The sequence below is a fragment of the Rhinopithecus roxellana genome, chromosome 6, assembly GCF_007565055.1.
Source record: "Rhinopithecus roxellana isolate Shanxi Qingling chromosome 6, ASM756505v1, whole genome shotgun sequence".
NCBI classification, from domain to species: Eukaryota; Metazoa; Chordata; class Mammalia; order Primates; family Cercopithecidae; genus Rhinopithecus; species Rhinopithecus roxellana.
The window spans coordinates 98476401-98489380 of record NC_044554.1 but is presented as its reverse complement, the minus strand read 5'-3'; the positions used below and the strand labels follow the sequence as shown (position 1 = coordinate 98489380).

Below are 12980 nucleotides of genomic sequence, written 5' to 3'. Positions count from 1 at the left end.
CCTCCCCAGAACCCCCCTCTGGGGCCCTGATGGGAGAAGGGGTGGCTCGGAGGTTCTGCCAGTCTTAAAGCCCACTCCTCTGACCTGGGGCACTCTGTCTGATAACAAGGGCTGTGCCACAGCTGGAGATGGGTGTAGGGGGCAGGTTGCCCAGCTCCCAGAGGCACGTCTCTGGTATCCTATACCTCATTTCAGTGGTACCGTCACCTCCTGATAAATAGGCAGACAGACACCTCCCTGACCTCTCTGCTCTCAGTCTCTTTCTCTCCCTCTCTGCCTCCTACCCCATTGCAGCCAGAGGGGGCTTCCTGAAGCACAAAACTGAGCATTTTATGGCATTGCTCCAGAGCTTATGGTTGTCATTCCTTTCTGAATACATTTCCAGGTCTTGACTGGGTGCAGCGGCTTATGCCTGTAATCCCAGCACTTTGAGAGGCTGAGATGGGAGGATCGCTTGGGCCCAGGCATTTGAGACCAGCCTGAGCAACACAGGGAGACCTCGTCTCTACAAAAACATTAAAAAATTAGTTGGGTGTGGTGGCACATGCATGTCATCCCAGCCACTTAGAAGACTGAGGCAAGAGAATATCTTGAGCCCAGGAGTTGGAGGCTGCAGTGAGCTATGATCTCACCATTGCACTCCAGCCTAGCTGATGGTGAGACCCTGTCTCAAAAACAAACAAACAAACAAATAAAAACAAACACAAACAAACAAAAAAATTCCAACTCTTTAAAGCCAACCACTCCCATTGGGCTGCCTTCTATTATCAACCCGCCCTCTGTCCTGTCCTATGGCCACATTAGGTAACTCTCTATCCCCTGAATCCAGCCAGGAGGTTTCATACCTCTGTGCCATTGCCCATGATGCTCTCTGGAGTGCCAATCCTCTGCCCTCTCTGGCACTTCCCCTGTCATTCTTTGAGGCCCAACTGAAATGTCCCTTCTCCCAGAAGCCTCCTCTGACTCTCCATATCACTTTGGACGACTTAGTTCTAGCAGAACCTCAGTGATCATCAGTTTTCATGACTGCCTTCCTTTCCACCGATCCAGAAGTTCCTCAAGATCAGAGGCAGAGTCTGATTCACCTCTGTGTCCTTGGGCCTCATGCTGTGCCCAGAAAACAGGAGGCTCTCAGTAAATGTCAATTGTATAGTCTCACCCACTCAAAGGGTGACCTTAACCTAGCAGAAGTGCACTGGATTTTACCCTTCCTGAGGTGCTTTTTTGGAGACAGGATCTTGCTCTGTCACTCAGGCTGGAGTGTAGTGGTGCAATCATAGCTCGTTGCAGCCTTGACTTTCCGGGCTCAAGTGATCCTCCTGCCTCAGCCTCCTGAGTAGCCGGGTCTACAGGTGCACACCACCATGCCTGGCTAATTTTTTCTTTTTCTCTCCCCTTCCTTCCTTCCTTCCTTCCTTCCTTCCTTCCTTCCTTCCTTCCTTCCTTCCTTCCTTCCTTCCTTCCTTCCTTTCCTTTCCTTTCCTTTCCTTTCTTTCCTTCTTGCTTTCTTTCAACAGGGTCTTCTTACTGTGCACCCAGGATGGAGTGCAGTGGTGTGATCTTGGCTCACTGCAATTTCCACTTCCCAGGTTCAAGTGATCCTCGTGCCTCAACCTCCTGAGTAGCTGGGATTACAGGCACCTGCCCACCAGGCCTGGCTAATTTTTGCATTTTTAGTAGAGATGGGATTTCGCCATGGTGGCCAGGCTGGTCTCGAACTCCTGGCCTCAAGTGATCTGCCCACCTCGGCCTCCCAAAGTGCTGGGATTACAGGCGTGAGCCACCATGCCTGGCTTAATTTTTCCTTTTTCTTTCTTTTTTTTTGTAGAGATGGGGTCTTATTATGTTGCCCAGATTGGTCATCAGCTCCTGGGCTCAAGTGATCCTCCCACCTTGGTCTCCCAAAGTTCTGGTATTACAGGCATGAGCCACCACGCCTGGTCCCAGGGTGTTTTCAAACCCAGGACCTGAGTCATTTCTAGTATCACCTGGAGGCAAGTATCATTATGTCCATTTTACAGAAGAGAAAAAGGGTGGAGGTTGGAGGCCAGCGAAATCAGGGTCCAGGAGATTGGGAGCCACCTGATTCCAGTTCTGGGTGCTTTCTTCTGGGGTCTTGTTGGATCCAAGCCCTCGCCGCCCCCTAAGCCCACCCTGCCAGGGATGTATGATACTCTCATGTCCTCCTTCCCTAGCAGTTTTGGTAAATTCTCACCTCAATCCCTGGCAGAGGGGCGTGCCTTACTTTCTGTCTGACCTATCCCAGGCCATAAAGTTATTTTCACCAGGGGAAATTCACACACGCAGACCCCAAAGCTGTGCCCACCCAAGACGGGCAAGACAGGGGCAGAGCAGGGGAGAGACTCTCTCTGCAGCTCTCAGCTCCACCCATGCCCAACCTTTATAAGACTATTAAAAATATGGTTTTGGAAGAATATTTATTTATTTCTTTATTGAGACAGAGTCCCGCTCTGTCGCCCAGGCTGGAGTGCAGTGGAGCGATCTCAGCTCACTGCAGCCTTGAACTCCTGGGCTCCGGCAATCCTCCTACCTCAGCCTCCTGAGTAGCTGGGACTACATGCGTGCACCATCAAGCCTGGCTAATTTTTATTTATTTATTTATTTATGTATTTAGGTAGAGATGGGGTTTCACTATGTTTCCCAGGCTGGTCTCAAACTGCTGGGCTCAAGCGATCCTCCTGCCTTGGCTTCCCAAAGTGCTGGGATTACAAGGGTGAGCCACTAAACCTGGCCCTAAAGAGTCTTTAAAGACACCAGAGAATGCTCATGATAGAGTAAAAACAGCAACAGACTCTCTTCTGCAGCATGTTCCTGATTATTTAACCCTATGTACCTATGGACACATGGAAAAAAGCCTGCAAGGAAATACCATACCGTATTCAAAGTGGTTGTCTCTGGGTGGTGGGACTTCTGATAATTTCTATTTTCTCCTTGGTTTCTGTATTTCCCAAGACTTGTACAATGAAGATATGTCATTCTCTCTCTCTCTCTCTCTCTCTCTCTCTCTGTGTGTTTTTGTGTGTGTGTGTCTTTGTGTGTTTTCTTCTTTTGAGATGGAGTCCCACTCTGTTGCCCAGGCTGGAGTGTAGTTGTGCAATCATAGTTCACTATAGCCTTGAACTCCTAGACTCAAGCAGTCCTCCCACCTCAGCCTCCCAAGTAGCTGGGACCACAGGCATGGGCCACAACACATGGCTAATTTTTTATTTTTATTTTTATTTTTAGTGAGCCAAGGTCTTGCTATGTTGCCTAGGCTGAAGATATGCCATTCTTAGAATCAAAACAATTCAGTACAACTTGCTTTTACCTGTCTCTGTCCTGGGAAGTCCTGGGAAATGGTGGTGAGGAGGGAGTGCTGGACTAGGAGGGGGCTCAGCTGAGGAAGACCCCTGGACCCTGGGGTCCAGGTAACTGGGCCAGGTCTCCTCACAGCCCTCAGAGGCCCTGGCAGGATGCTAAGGGAGCTGTGGCACCGTCCGTCAGCTTCCGCTGGCACAGCAGCCTCTGCAGTGGGCAGGAGGCCAGGGCGGGGGCGGCAGGAGGCTCAGGCCAGGCTGGCTGCCGAGGAAGCGGCGCTGCAGAAGGACAGGCCAGAGGCTTTAGGCTCTGGAGGAGTCCTTGGAGGGCGAGGACTGCTCTGGAGCCAAGGTACACATGGCCCCAGGGGCCTGTCTTCTAGGCTAACAGTCAGTGAGGCAGCCTGAACCTGGCTCACCCACCCAGGCCCTCTGAGAGCCCTATTCTAGATGGCACGGGGCCAAAAGGGCTGAGCCTCTGGGATGGGGATGTCGCCTTCCTGCGCTCATGACCCAGAAGAGGGCAGAGGGGCAGCACGCCAGAGGTATCAGCAGGTGCTAAGCCACAGTGAAGGCCTAGGCTGGGCGAGGCAGGGTCTGTAATTGTTGGTAACAAGCCCTTCCCTGTCATAATCCCCTCTGTTCTCCTGGGCATCCTGCTCCTCCTGCTCTCTCTCTCTTTCTCTCTTTCTTTCTCTCTCTCTCTCTGTCTCTCTCCAATCCCTTTCTCCTCTCTGAACACACTCCCCCCCCTCTGCCCCCCCAAACGCCTTCCCTTCCCCTCATCTGATTCTTCTCCATTCTTCAAAAGCTGTTCTTGGATGGGTGTGGTGGCTCATGCCTCTAATTCTAGCACTTTTGGAAGCCAAAGCAACATAGTGAGACCCCATCTCTAAAAGACATAATAATAATTGCTGGGTGTGGTTGTACGTGCCTGTAGTCCTCGCTATTCGGGAGGCTGAGGAGGGAGGATCACTAGACCCCAGCAGGTCGAGGCTGCAGTGAGCTGTGACTGTGCCACTGCACTACAGCCTGGGCAACAGATTGAGCCCCTCTCTCAAAAAATTTTTAAAAAATGGGTTTTGACCAGATGACCTCCCACACATGAAGGCCCTGTCAGTCCAAAGGTTTAAACATCTCTCTGCCCTATAAATCTGTATGTCAGGAAGCCTGCGGTTCCATCATTAGAGGTTGAGGTCACCTCCAGTGTTTCAAGCTTTGATTTATTGGAGCTGAGATTTCAAATTCACCTATCCCAAGCCATCTACAGTCTTGGGTCTTCATTAAAGGGGGGGAAAATAGGGCTTAGACAGGCCCAGTGGCCCACCTACAGCTCCCAGGACTCTTTGGTTGAACCAAGATTAGAGTCCTTTCTGGCTGAGAATTTGAGGTGAGCTGCAGGGACACCGAAGATGTCTTTCACACACCTCCCAGGGTTGTTCACCAGAGCCCATGAGGCCCCCAAGGACCACAGGCATGGGACTAGGGAAGCAACAGAGGTGAGGTGATTGAGGCTTATTCATGGAATTGTGGGGAAAATAGGAGAGTTTGCAGCTGGTGTTGTAAAGACAGGAGGCATGGCTGGGCGCAGTGGCTCACGCCTGTAATCCTAACACTTTGGGAGGCTGAGGCAGGAGGATCATCTGAGGTCAGGAGTTTGAGAGCAGCTTGGCCAACATCACAAAACCCCATCTCTACTAAAACTACAAAAATTAGCTGGGCGTCGTGGCGCACACCTGTAGTCCCAGCTACTTGGGAGGCTGAGGCAGGAGAATCATTTGAACCCAGGAGGCAGTGGTTGAGTGAGCTGAGATTGCGCCACTGCATTCCAGCCTGGGTGACAGAGTGAGACTCTGTCTCAAAAGAAAACAAACAAACAAAAGAGAGAGAGAGAGAGAGAGAGAGAGAGAGAGAGAGAGAGAGAGAGAGAGGAGTCAAGCCCTGCTGAGGGACTGGGTCAGTGTGGAAATGAGTCCAGGCTGAGTGGAAGGGACTGCAAGAAATGGAGGCAAAGTTTCTACTCAGTTCAACACCTTGGCTCAGTGAAGGAGTTGGGCGGGGGGGTGATGAGAGATGGGGGAGGGTTCCATGAGGGGAGAGGGGATCAGGAGCAGGGACTCACTGAGGGGCAGGAGGCTGAGTGAGCAGAAAGGAGCTGGGAGAAGTGATGTTCAGAGGAGAGCAGCTTTCTTTTTATAATTTTTTGTAGAGATGGGGTCTTGCTATGTTGCCCAGGCTGGTCTTGAACTCCTGGCCTCAAGGGATCCTCCTGCCTTGGCCTCCCAAAGTGTTAGGATTACAGGTGTGAGCCACTGCACCTGGTGTTCAACCCCATCATTTTAGTGTTGCGGACACTGAAGCCAAGAGATGGGAAGGGACACATTCAAGGTCATACAGGGAGCCAGGATCAGAGATAGGGACAGAAAGAAGGTCCTTGGACTCCTGTTCAAGAGTCTTTCAGTTGCCTTCACCACATGCCACCCACCCCTCCAACACTCACTGGCCTACAGTGCCTGGATTGATTCTCGCCCTGGGGAGCCTGGAGAACTGGGGGCAGAGTGGTGTTGTGGAAGTCACCTTGGGGTCCTGAGGCAGTGGGTTTGGGTTGCATCAAGACCTTGCTCTGTGACCTTGGGAAAGTCCCATCACACCTTCAGGCCTTGTTTTGCTCCTGTGTGAAAGGCAGACAGCAGCACCTTTGGCTCCAGGTTATGTGAGGATGAGATGAGATCATGTATATGAAGTTACAGGACCACGGGCAGAGGCTCAGTGTACGTGTAGGAGTGAAGAAAGAGGGGCTGGGCTCCTCTAACCTCCCCGTCGGTGCCCCTGACAGGCTTCTGAGATAGGAAGAGCTATGATTTTGTCCCTGGGAGACAATAAAATGTGGGCAGAGGAGGGAGAAAAGTCAGGAAGGGAGGCTGACCCCAGGGGCACTAGTAGCTGCTCCTGGCCATGGACAATCTCAGGAGGTGAGGGTGAACCACTAAGAAAGGAAGGGGCAGTCACTGGCTTGCAGAGGTCAGCAAGAGGTTGGGAGGCAGAGGAGGTGCAAAGCGGGTGCAGAAGTGAGCAGATGGGACTGTCAGACCCAGACCCCCTCTTTGGTAGGTGTGACAGGGGTGGAGGCACCCCGCTGTCCAGTTCAAGTCACATTCTACCTCCAAGTGTCCCAGTGACCTTGCAGGAGTCACCTCCTAACTACACTGTATGCCCTCACCCATCTCACTCAGCCTCCCCACCTGTAAAGCTGGCATCATAAATCAAGATGCTGTCATTGAACTGGGCCTTGATAAACAGAGGATGGGACAGGTCATCAGTAACTCTCCCGCCTCCAGGAGGACAGCACAAGTGGCTTCATGACCTTGGGAAAGTCACTCAAGCCTCATTTCTCAGCTATGAAATAGGGACAATGATGCCTTCCTTGTGAAGCTTCCGTGAGGATTAGCTGAGTCAACCGTTGCATTGTGCCCAGCATGGAGCTTGGTATGAGGCTCTCAACCACTGTTCATCTCCTCTGGGAACAGAAAAATGTGCTTCAAATATCACGGAACACTCTTCCACATTTATCCAGCTCTTCTTTAAGAAATTCTTACTTGTCTCCTATTTACTAACACTCACCCAGCATTTTATACCATAAAAGTCGTCTCCCATCCCCTTATCCAGATGATTTCTTTCAACAGCAAAGTAGACATTGTTAACACTACACCTGTCTTATAGATTGAAAACAGATTCAGAAAGGTCAATGACTTACCTGAGGTCACATAACCTAGATTTGATTCCATGTCTTTCTGACATCGGAGTCCATGACTCCCAACCCACATACCCCTACCTCTTAAAACCCAGTTGACTCTTCAGTCACTCTTCAAGAATACCTCCTCCACCCCACAGGAGAGTGGGATGGGGCATAAAGTTAAGGAACCAGAAAGCTAGTGTTGTGTGGGAACAATTTCCTAGCCAGCTGGTCCTATTTTTGGCTGAGGAAGAAGCTGGAACAAACCGAGGCCATGACCTTAAGATGCCCCCCGGACAGAGGAACTTGTGCACATCTCTCCATCAAAGCCCAGTACCTGCTATTTCTCTTGCCATGGGACAAAAGACCAGCCCAAGCCCCCTGATGCTAGGGTGAGTGAGGTCTTAGGGCAGCAAGAAGTTGTGGCTGGGATAGGGCACAGGCATTGAAGTACCAGGTCAGACCTTGGTACAACCTTCCCTTCCTCCCCCTAAGTCTCTCCCCACAATGGATCTGCTGTCAGGAGTAGGAACTGCAGGAGGCTTCAACACTGTCCAGGCAGGAGCCCTGGAAGGGAGGGGGAGGCGGAGGCAAGGCAGAGGTTGCGTCTTTTCTCAGCTCTCCTCTTTACCAGGAATTCACTCTGGGGCAGGGCTAACTCTGGGCCCTAGAAACTCTCTCTGGGCATCTGTGGGGAGGGGTGTGTGCACAGAGAACCCCCTCCCAAATTCCTAGTAGCTATTTTCTCTTCTGTGTCCTCCATCCTCTTCCCAGTGCAAGAGTAAATGCCATCCTGTGAGACCCAGTTCTCCTTGCCAGCTCCTGCCTCCCTAGGGGCATTTGGGCAGCCGGGAAAGGGGCCAGGCTGTCCCCTGGGCCAGCACCTCCTGCCGGACAGAGGCCCAGCATCCAGGTGGGGGCCTGCTCCCTCCACCCGGGCCAGTGACCAGCATCTCCATGGGGTCCTTGCATCGGCCCTCCCTTCCCTGGGGAGCAAGTCCTTCTCCTCAGTGGGACTGCAGTTGGGGGGCCTATCTGGCACCCTCATGGACCAGGCCATGGTCATTTATGTCCAGAGGAGTCCTGCCCATGACCCCAAAGAGTCCCCACTGTCTCCATCCCTCTCAGTGAAATGAACGTCCCTCATCTCTGTTCCCCGGGCGCCTGGCACCCCGGACAGACACCCTCGCCGTCCCCCCACACTGCCCCTCTGCTCCGGGGAGCCTGCAGACCACGGGGGTGCTGGGGAGGCCCGAGCTTCCACCCAGCCCCAGCCCCTCTGGGAGATGCCCCCGCCCCACAGGCGCTCTCACCTCCCCGCTGACCGCCGCGATCTGCCGGGCGCTGGGGCCAGGCCCTCGGGACCCGCTGGTCCGGGCTGCCGCCTCGCCTGGGCTGGGTTGGGCAGGACAGCTCCGCGGCCCCCGCGGCCCCGCACCCTCCGCCTCCCCGCGGGAGCCGCCGCCGCTTGCTGAAATGCTGGACAGCGCACAGCCACTGAGGCGCCTCCCTGCCCGCCCGCCGGCCAGAGCGGCCCGGCCCCGCGCCCGCAGCGCCCTCCGCAGGCCCGGAGGAACGCCAGCAGCGGAGGCAACGGCCCGGGAGGCTGGGACGGACCCTCCCCCTGGCCGCTCCCCCTCCCTCCCGCCCTCCTACCCCGCGTCCCCGTTGCCCCCCACCTCCCGCTCCCCGCCCCAACCCCTGGCCCCCGGGGACATCTGTTTCCCCCACTTGCGAGAGGGGGCACGCCAGCCCTGGAAGGCGCCTGGCTCAAGGGAGGTTATTAGTTTGGGTCTGGGAAACGCATTCGGTGTGCAGAGGCCTCGCCAGGACACTGTCTTCCCACCCACTGTTAAAGAAGGCACCAGGGGCTGGGCGAGGTGGCTCACGCCTATCCCAGCACTTTGGGAGGCTGAGGCAGGAGGATCACTTGAGGCGAGGAGATCGAGACCATCCTGGCTAACCCAGTGAAACCCCGTCTCTACTAAAAAATACAAAAAGTAGCTGGGCGAGATGGCGGGCGCCTGTAGTCCCAGCTACTCAGGAGGCTGAGGCAGGAGAATGGCGGGAACCCGGGAGGCGGAGCTTGCAGTGAGCTGAGATCCGGCCACTGCACTCCAGCCTGGGCGACAGAGCGAGACTCCGTCTCAAATAAAATAAAATAAAATAAAATAAAAGGCACCAGGGAGGTTGAGGTGGGAGGATTTCTGGAGCCCAGGAATTTGAGGCTGCAGTGACCTATGGTCATGCCACTGCACTCCAGCCTGAATGACAGAGGCTGTTATTTTTTGACACCATCTCAAAAGTTAAAAAAAAAAAAAAAAAAAAGGATGGGGTAGTGTGGGAGACATCACAATGGAGACAGGAGATTTCAAAAAAAAATTTTTTTAATTTTAAAATTTTGGCTGGATGTGGTGGCTCACACCTGTAATCCTAACACTTTAGGAGGCCGAGGTGGGAAATCACTGAGCTCAGGAGTTCGAGACCAGCCGGGCCAACATGAAGAAACTCTGTCTCCACGAAAAATAGAAAAATTTGCCAGATGTAGTGGCATGCATGCACCTGTGATCCCAGCTACTTGGGAGACTGAAGTGGGAGGATGGCTTGAGCCTGAGAAGCAAAGGTTGCAGTGAGCCAAGATTGCTCCATTGCACTCCAGCCTGAACAACAGAGCCTCATTTTGTCTAAAAAAAAAAAAAAAAAAAAAAAAAAGCAAAAAAACCTTTAAATTTTTGATAGAGATAGGGTTTCACTATGTTGCCCAGGCTGTCCTTGAACTCCTGGCCTCAAGCAGTCCTCCTGCCTTGGCCTCCCAAAGTATTGGGATTACAGGCATGAGCTGCTATGCCAGACTTTTTTTTTTTTTTTTTTTTTTGAGACAGGGTCTCACTCTGCTGCCCAGGCTGGACTGCAGTAGTGTGATCATATCTTATTGCAACCTCAAACTCCTGGGCTCAAGCCATCCTCCTTCCTCAGCTTCTCAGAGTGCTGAGATTACAAGCATGAACCACTGTGCCTGGCCAGGGGGAAAGCATTTTGAGAATGGAAATGCCGAGCCTTTGATGTTGCTGGGTTGGGAGTCTGGGGTCCACAGTTCAAGTTACCATTGGGTTACTCTCTGTGTGACCTTGGTCTGTTCCTCAGCTCCTGGCCCCCTTTCAGTGAGCAGGCTGAGTGAAGGAAATTCAGAGTTGGAGACCGTTGGGAGATAAGAGACCTTCCCTACATAGAGACGTTAGAAGACCAGAGACCTTCCCTTAATGGAGACGTTAGAAATCAGGAACGTGGAGTCCCCTGTTTCAAGCTCACCACTGGCGTCCCCATGGCTGTGTCAGGAGGCAGGACTGGAAGTGCCACAGCAGCCCTGACTTGGGGGGACAATGGTAAGGCACATCAGGTGCTTGGAGTGCAGATTTTAGGAAGCATTTGCATGACAGCAAGAGGCATCCCTGGGTCTGAGTGTATGTTTGTTGTGAGTCTGTGAGTGGGTTTATGTGTGCATGTGCCCCCGTGTGTCTGTGTCTGTGCATCTGTTTTTATTTTTTTGAGATGGAGTTTCACTCTTGTCACCCAGGCTGGAGTGCAATGGTGCGATCTCGGCTCACTGCGACCTCCGCCTCCTGGGTTCAAGCAATTCTGCCTCAGCCTCCAGGGTAGCTGAGATTACAAGTGCCTGCCACCACTCCTGGCTAATTTTTGTTTTTTTTGTTTTTTTTAAGTAGAGGCGGGTGTTTCACCATGTTGGCCAGGCTGGTTTCAAATTCCTGACCTCAGGTGATCCACCCACCTCGGCCTCCCAAAGTGCCGTGATTACAGGCGTGAGCCACCGCACCCGGCCTGTGCATCTGTTTTTGGATTCATGTCTTTCTGGAGTGTCTGTGTGTGCCCTCCTGTACCTGCCCCGTGGGTTCTTCCGCTGTCCAGATAGAGCCAATTTGTCAAGACAGGAACTGCAATATACAAGGAGTTTAATACACATAGAGCTGACTAAATGGGAGACCAGAGTTTTGTTATTACTCAAATCAGCCTCTCCAAAAATTCAGAGGCTAGAGTTTTTCAGGGGTAGTTTGGTGGGTCGGTGGCAGGGGGTGCGGGGGGGCGGCAAGGGAATGGGAGCTGCTGATTGGTTGGGGATACATTCCTACGGGTGTGAAAAATGGTCCTCTTGCATTGAGTTCACTTCTGGGTAGGGACACAGAGGAGTTGCTGGTCTGAGTGGAAAAATCGGACAGGAATGCAAAAGCCTGGTCAGGCACAGTGGCTCACACCTGTAATCCCAGCACTTTGGGAGGCTGAGGTAGATGGATCACCTGAGGTCAGGAGTTTGAGACCAGCCTGGCCAGCAGGGCAAAACCCTGTCTCTAAAGCTCTCTTTATTTTTTATTTTTTCTTTTTCAGTAGATACGGGCATTTCCCCATGTTGGTCAAGCTGGTTTCGACCTTCTGACCTAAGGGGATCTGCCTGCCTCAGCCTCCCAAAGTGCTGGGACTACAGGCATGAGCCACCACGCCTGGCCCTCTCTTATAATTTTTGCAAAGGTGATTTCACTCTTCCCCTCCCCTCTTCCTTTGCCCAGGTTTCCTTACCTACCAGAATCTTTGGAGTGAGTGAGTGTGTGTGTGTGTGTGTTTTAAGATCCTTGAACTGCAGGCCCTTGCACTATTTGCAGAACAAAGATTGAGGGTGAGGGAGAGGGGTGGGCTACAGCTGCCGCCACCAGTACTGCAGCTCCACAGCCCTGGGGGCTAGTCCTCTGCTGATGTCCTGCCTTCTGGCTGCATGAATATTTCATTTGCTGGGACTTTGGGCTGGCCTAGCACCAGTCAGCTTGGTTGCTCCTTCTTCCTGAGAGGAGCTGCCCCCTCTGTGCCTGGCGGTGACTTCTCAGGTAGGTCAATGTCTGGGAGAGGGTCCTGGGAGTAGGGTGTTGGGGCTGGCGGCTGCAGGCCTTTCCTTGACTAAAGAGCCATGGCTGGGTGTGTGGAGAGGAGTGGAGGAAACTCACAAGAGGTGTGGAGATGCGGCATCATCTCAGAATGAAATGCATGCCTTAAATGAAGCTGGTTTTTTTTTTTTTTTTTTTTAGATGGAGCATCGCTCTGTTGCCCAGGCTGGAGTGCAGTGGCATGATCTCAGCTCACTGAAACCTCTACTTCCCGGGTTCAAGCAATTCTCCTATCTTAGCCTCCCGAGTGACTGGGACTACAGACTCATGTCACCATGCCCAGCTAATTTTTGTATTTTTAGTAGAGATGGGGTTTTACTATCTTGGCTGGGCTGGTCTCGATCTCCTGACCTCAGGCGATCTGCCCACCTTGGCCTCCCAAAGTGCTGGGGTTACAAGCGTGAGCCACCAAGCCCAGTCAAAGTTGGCTTTATGAAATCTCACCACATTGCTTTGGTTTCTGACCAGCCCTGGCCTCCACTCTGGAATTAGCACCTGGGAACACTGCCCAAGCTGGGCACACCTCCTCCTGCCCTCCCCTGGTCTGTCTCTGCAACCCTGGCCTCCCTGATTTCACAAGGGGAGCAGCTTCAGGGAATAAGGGGATTTGGGCCTATAAAAGTTGACTGCCACCAGATGTGGTGGCTCACACCTGTAATCCCAGCACTTTGGGAGGTCGAGGCAGGCAGGTTACTTGAGGCCAGAAGTTCGAGACCAGCCTGACCAACATGGTGAAACCCTGTCTGTACTAAACATACAAAAATTAGCCGGATGTGGTGGCGGGCGCCTGTAGTCCCAGCTACTTGGGAGGCTGAGGTGGGAGGATTGTTTGAACCGGGGAGGTGGAGGTTGCAGTGAGCTGACATTGTGCCACTGCACTTCAGCCTGGTTGACAGAGCGAAACTCCATCTTAAAAAAAAAAAAAAAAAAAAAAGCTGGCTGCAAACAAACTTCTCCAGCTGCCTGGAACTCTCTATTCAACCA

The 12980-nt window shown here is 52.7% G+C and overlaps 1 protein-coding gene across 1 annotated transcript in view; it reads right to left on the bottom strand.

The window, feature by feature from the left end:
* Window positions 1-8529, bottom strand: part of SRRM3 (serine/arginine repetitive matrix 3) — an 86090-nt gene extending 77561 nt beyond the window's left edge. The window contains exon 1 of the mRNA XM_030932756.1: window positions 8364-8529. The gene's annotated coding sequence lies outside the window, so the exon portion shown is untranslated. The remainder of the gene's footprint in view (window positions 1-8363) is intronic.
* Window positions 8530-12980: the final 4451 nt, after the last annotated feature.